Source organism: Ursus americanus, chromosome 14 (genome assembly GCF_024610735.1).
Source record: "Ursus americanus isolate L20-20 chromosome 14, mUrsAme1.1.p, whole genome shotgun sequence".
Classification (NCBI taxonomy): Eukaryota; Metazoa; Chordata; class Mammalia; order Carnivora; family Ursidae; genus Ursus; species Ursus americanus.
Genome location: NC_142140.1, coordinates 15,890,501 through 15,897,180, shown reverse-complemented (window position 1 = coordinate 15,897,180; position 6,680 = coordinate 15,890,501).

Sequence of the window (6,680 nt, the reverse complement as noted above, 5' to 3'; positions counted from 1 at the left end):
ATTACACATAGAAAAATTTTTCAATATTTAGAGTTAAAAAGATATGAGTAGAAGAGGAACCACATTAATGAAATACATTTATTTTCACTGGGGCCCAAACAATTTACCTTATAATTTAGAAAGATCACAATGGTTCTCACAGTAAATAATACTCCTAAAATGAGAGTCTTGCAAAGCAATTGGTGCTCATTAAAATTCAGTATTGAAAGCAGCAGGTGGCAGGCAGTTCCATGAAACAACTTTGCAGTGTCCTTCTGTGGTTGAAGCAAAACAATTCATGTCAAAAGATGCCAGGTCTTACTCACTGTTTTAAGTTATCATTGTGTAACAAGTCTTGTGTGTTTTTTTTTTTTTATGAATATAATCAAGGAACTCAAGCTGGATTATTTCAATAGCTTTCCAAAATATACATTTGCTTATCGTGTGGTAGAAGGAGAATACATGCATTTCACTATTATCACTTTGAAAAGTAATACATTTCATGGCAAAATGTTATATTATTTTCTAGAGAGAAGTGAATTTTTGAATATCTGTGGAATGATACATATGTGGTCTCAAATGAAAAGAAAATTTTTTTGTTGGGCCAAAAGACTATAAAATTTGTTATCACACATCTTTCAATGTGTTTTTTTTCTGAGTAAGAGTAAATATGTATCGCAGATTTCCCTTCCTGACACTAATCCCTACCTCTCCCTTACCAAAAAGGAAAAGGGAAGGGAAAAAAAATAATTTAGATTTCTTGGGATTATTTAATCTGTCTTTTTCAAAGCTTAACTATCTAGTTAATTGTCAAAGTCTGTGTAGTTATGGCTTAAAAAACACTGTATTCAAGAGAAACCTTTAATTATGTCTTTAGGAGGGGAAACAACCATAAAAGTTAGAGCGGTTATTTTTTGCCTTCCATTTGATATACCAATGGATATGGCAGTGAGCTCCTGGCAGAGGGGTTTAAAAGACAGATTTGGGAAGTAAATGGACCTGCATTGAAATCTCTGTTTGGCCTTTTACTGTTTGTGTGATCTCGACATACTATTTAATCTTTCCAAACTTCAGATCCCTGTAAAGCAAAGGGGATAGTACCTACCTCATAAGGTTTTTATAAGGATCAAATGAGATTTCAGAGTTAGTGTCTAGCCCCCAGGAAGCACTCAAGAAATTATATAAAATTATTTATAATTTAGTAATATTAGAAGAATCACCTATGGTGGGCAGGGGAAAATATCTCATAAAATATATGCTTTAAACATGAGTTATTCTGAACAGTTGTATATCTGAATGAAAAATAAACCAACCAATCAAAAACAGTAACACCAACAACAAAATACTGCCTGTGTTGGTATATCATAATTTTAAAATGATTGTATAAGTTCAATAAAGCATTATGTGTTAATCTTTCTTTTAATTCCTTCAGAAAAAAATGTTATTAGAGGTGTCTTCACAATAAGGCAATTATATGCAAGTAATAGTTATTAGTCATATTCTTTTCCTGCAAGAGGCAGAAGTAGATCAAGATTTAGTGAAGTTTGAAGCTTATAAAAACTCAGGGGGCCCACTTCAAGAATTGGCAGGTGAGGGGAGCCTAAGTATTTTACGGGGAAGTATCAGGAAGAAGATAGAAGCAGAATTTCCTGATATCAGGAAAGCAGAAGAAATAGCAGCCATGAAGGCAGATTATCCTGGAGGCCTGCAGGGGTAAAAAAGAACAGTTCTTCATAGTTCCCTAAGTTGGTCTTACTGCTGAAGGAATTCTGTGACAGAATCCCTTGAGCGGCTCTACACTTGTCAGCCTGTGCCTGATGTTGGGGGTCCTGCTGAATGATTCTGTCTCACTGCACTGTGTGCAAACTGAGCTGTTGGTTTCAGTGTCTCCCAGACCATGTGGACACGTGAGGAGTCCTTGCACCTAGAGAGACTCCTGATTCCATACCTCTGGAAAACTGAGAGGAAATCAATACATTTTAATATAAATGTCAGCTGCCATAATCAATGCAAGTGCACTAAGGTAACCTACCAAAAATATAAAGTCATGGGGCGCCTGGGTGGCTCAGTCATTAAGAATCTGCCTTCGGCTCGGGGCATGGTCCCAGAGTCCTGGGATCGAGCCCCACATCGGGCTCCCGGCTCCGCTGGGAGCCTGCTTCTTCCTCTCCCACTCCCCCTGCTTGTGTTCCCTCTCTCACTGGCTCCCTCTCTCTGTCAAATAAATAAATAAAATCTTTAAATATATATATATACAGTCATATTGGATTTAAAAAAACCAGCTGTATAACAATTATAAGAAAGATACCTAAAACAAAGTGGTAGAAAAAAAGTTTTGTTCACGTACAAGTATATAAGGAAATGCAAACCAGAGAGAAAGCAGGGATGCCAAATAAAATTCTAAGAGATATAAACACATTTTTACAAATTCCTAAAGATTTTATAAAATCATAAAGATGCAATCATGTGTATAGTTATATATATATATACATATATATAATTCACTATATATTTACATGTATTTAATTCACTATATATTTTCATATATAGTGAGATGTATGTATATACGCACACACATATACACACACACACCCTTAATCCATTAAGCAATGTAGTAGCAAAATATATAGTGCTAAAGCTTCTCTAAAATTAAGATTACTTGATTTTGAAAATCTTTGTAAGAAATATTTACCATGCCTCTCACAGAATTTGACATGTCAAGCAGACAAAATATAAAGACTATTAAGATTTGAATAATAAAATCAATGTTTTTATAGATTCTTCATCCAGGCTGCCTGGGATTGATCCCTCCTCAGTCTCCTGTTTGGATGCTTTTGGACAATTTAGTTAACTTCTGTGTGCTTCAGTTTCCTTGTTTGTTAGATGTAGAAAAGAATAATATAATGCTAATCAGGTTGTTGTGATGATTAAATAGATTAAATAGATTACCAATTTAAGTACTTAAAACATTTCCTAGCACATATTCTGAGCTGTAGAAGTTACCTCTCAATATCATCATCATCATCATTATCATCATCCCCTAGAAAAATATAAGTGATTCAAATTGACCCAGATAGATCTAAAAATTTTCAAATGACCAACAATCAGAAGAGATTGGAGAGGTGGTTTTCATTGTCTACTAAAATCATTAACGACAATGCCAGCAACAACATAATAACAAAATAATAATTTTTGGTTAGAATGAAAGGCTTGTCAATTTTTCTTATTTTTCCAAAGTCTTTAAGAGATCTACTATCATCATCATCATTTATTAAAACTCAACTTTATACGATATACTTTACATGAAATAAAATATACTCAGTTTGATAAGATTTGTCAGATGCATATACCCATGTAACCGCTGTCACAATCAGAAACAGGATATTTTTGTCACTTAAAAATATTCCCTTATGCCTATTTGCACTTAATCTTCACCCACTTCAGCCTTAAGCAACCATTCTCTTGTTTTCTGATCAGTATAGAATTGCTTTAACTTTTTTCTAATATATTTTTTTGGCATTTTTTTAAGATTAATTAAAATAGTAAGGCATCTGGGTGGCTCAGTCAGTTAAGCATCTGCCTTTAGCTCAGATCATGATATCCTTGTTCTAGGATCAAGCCCTGCATCAGGTTTCCTGCTCAGCAGGGAGTTTACTTCTCCCTATCCCTCTGACCCTCCCCACCGTTCATTCCCTCTCTCTCTATCAAATAAATAAGTAAAATCTTGAGAAAAAGAGATTAATTCAAATAGTGAATATTAGTAATTTTTGTCTTTTTAGTGCTGACTAGTTTTACATTTCTGAATACATCACAATTTTTAATTTATCCTACAGATGGGTATTTGTGCTGTTTCCAATATTTGCCATTATAAAAAACATTGTCATGAATTTTTATTACAGATCTTTATATGGACATATGCTTTCAGTTCCTTAGGAGAAATATTTAAGAGTGGAGCTTCATAGTTTAAGAACTGTCAAATTGTTTTTAAAGGCAGTTTTAACACTTTATACTTCTACCAGCCTGGTGTAAGAGTTCTAGTTGCTTCACACCCTCAAAAACCCTGGGAATTTTCAGTGTTCTTAATTTTGGCCTTTCTAGTGGGTGTGCAGTGGTATTTCACTGTGGTTTTAATTTATGTTTCCTTGATGAATAATGGTGTTGAACACCCATTTTTATGTGTTTAAATGTCATACATGTATCTTTGGTGAAATGTCTGTTCGTATATTTTAAAAATTATTTTAATTGGTTATTTGTTTTGTTATTGAGCTGTAAAAATACCTTAATGCTGTATTTCAAAGATCAGCCATTTTTCATTTTGGGAAAGCCCAGTATTTCTATCTTTTTTCTCTTAGGTTTTGTGTGTTCGTATGTGATGTGTATGTGTGAGTATGTGTCTTAACAAATTTTTGCCTATTCCAAGATCTTGTATATTTTCTTCTAGGAGTTTTTAAGTTTTACCTTTAGGTTTGTGATCTATTTCAAGCTATTTTTTGTGTGAGGTAAAGTTCAAAGTTAATTTATTCTAAATAAACATCCATTTGTTTAGGCATCATGATGCTTTTATCATTGAAATATCTTGACACTATTGTCTAAAATCAATTGACCCTATAAGTGCAATTCTATCTTTAGACATGGTATTATATTCTATTGATCTATATTGCCAACACCATACTAACTTGATCACTTTAGAGAAGTAGTGAATGGTAAAATCAAAGTATAACTTTTTCAACTTTGTTATCATTTTAATTTTACTTTTCTTCATTTCCATCTATATTTTTACTTTCTTGGTTTCATTTCCATATAAATTTTAGCATCACTTGATAATTGAACCAGAAAAACCTGCTAGGACTTTGGAATCATTTCAAATCTAAAGACCTATTTGGAGGTAACTGACCTCTTAAAAATACTGAGTTTTCTCGTCCATGAACATGGTATATTTCTTCATTTATATAGGTTTTATTTTATTTATCTCAGGAATTCTTTGTAGTTTTTAGTGTATAGATCTTAATTTAGAAGACTGACACACATCCCATTGCCCTACAGTGATCAAAGATTAAGAGAATGAGAAGATATCAGCAGAAGTTTCTGAGAAGGAGCTGCTAGTGATGTAGAAGGCTGACACACATCCCATTGCCCTACAGTGGTCAAAGATTAAGAGAATGAGAAGATATCAGCAGAAATTTCTGAGAAGGAGCTGCTAGTGATGTAAGGGAGACAAAAGACCCAATCAAACTGCATTTGAGATAGAATGAGAAAGGATTATTTGGAGACAACGAGTATAGCCAATTCTTTTAAGATTTTTTTTAAGATTTTATTTATTTATTTGAGTGAGCAAAAGAGAGAGTACATAAGCAGGGGAAGAGGGAGAAGCAGACCCCCCTGCTGAGCAGGGAGCCAGACATGGGGCTTCATCCCAGGACCCTGGGATCATGACCTGAGCTGAAAGCAGATGCTTAACTGACTGAGCCACCCAGGCTCCCCTAAGATGTTTTAATGTAAAAAGAAGCAGGGAAATGAAATGGTAGCTAGAGGAAGATGTGAAGTCAAAAAGATTGTTGCTTTTTAAGATGGGCAAAATGGCAGCAAATCTCTATGCTGTAATGATACGAAGAGAAGGGAGAACTATTGATTCTGAAGAGGGAAGGATACATACCTGGAACAGTCTCTTGAGTATGTTAGCGAGCATAGTAACTGGACCACAGTAGAGAGCTTGGCCTGAGTAAGGAGTGTGGTTTACCCAGAGCAGAAAGAGTGAAGTCATAGTTTGTGGGTACAGGTGCACCCGTAGGACTAGCTGCAGTGGTAGGAGCTACTGAAGGTCGCTTTTGATTCTTATTTTCTTATCAGTGAAATGGGTAGCAAAATCATCAGCTGTCTTGGAATATGGGGTAGAAGTTTTGGAGATTTAACTAAAGGAGTGTCCTTTAAATTGAGTGAATTCCTCTTCAAGGTAAAAAAAACACTACATGGTGACTATTTTTCTCATATCTCAGTGGAAAAAATCAGCATTTTGGCACTTTTATAAGTAAATAATAATTTTATTTTGGAAGAGGCAGAAATACTTTAAACTTAAAAAATTAGACATTCAATTAGGACAAATATCATAACTATAAAATAATTCACCCAGTTTGCCTTCTCATGAACTGGACCTAATTTTGAGTTCCCTAATGTTAAGAAACAGTAATTCCTCTCTCAAGCCTCTTATGATGGTGGTTAGATCCTGTGTAGAAATGAGGTATGTGACTGATATATTTACAGAAGAATGTAAGCATGGAAATCCGTAGGATATAGTCGTAAAATGTAGCCATAGAAACCTTCTGGCTCATCAGGTAAAAGCAAACTGAGTCTGAAAGATATCTTTTGGTTTATTCACATTTTATTTGTGGATTTATTTTCCCAGTATTCATTCACTTTAAGATGCCAAGAGTGTAATTTCTTTTCATTACAACACGAAAATAAGTCTAAGCAATTATTCTGCTCTCATGTTATAGCCATGTTTGTATGTGTTGGTGTCTCTGTGTGTATGCAGCTATTTTTCCTATTGTTAACTTTTTTTTATTGTTGTTAGCTTTTTTTTCCAGTGAGAAGTTAGTCCTTTCCAAACCAATCACAAGACCCAAACATATTAAAAAGTTTAGTTGGAGGGAAGAATGTGAAGCACAAACAGCATTCGTTCCTTTACAGAGTTGTTTTGCAAACAC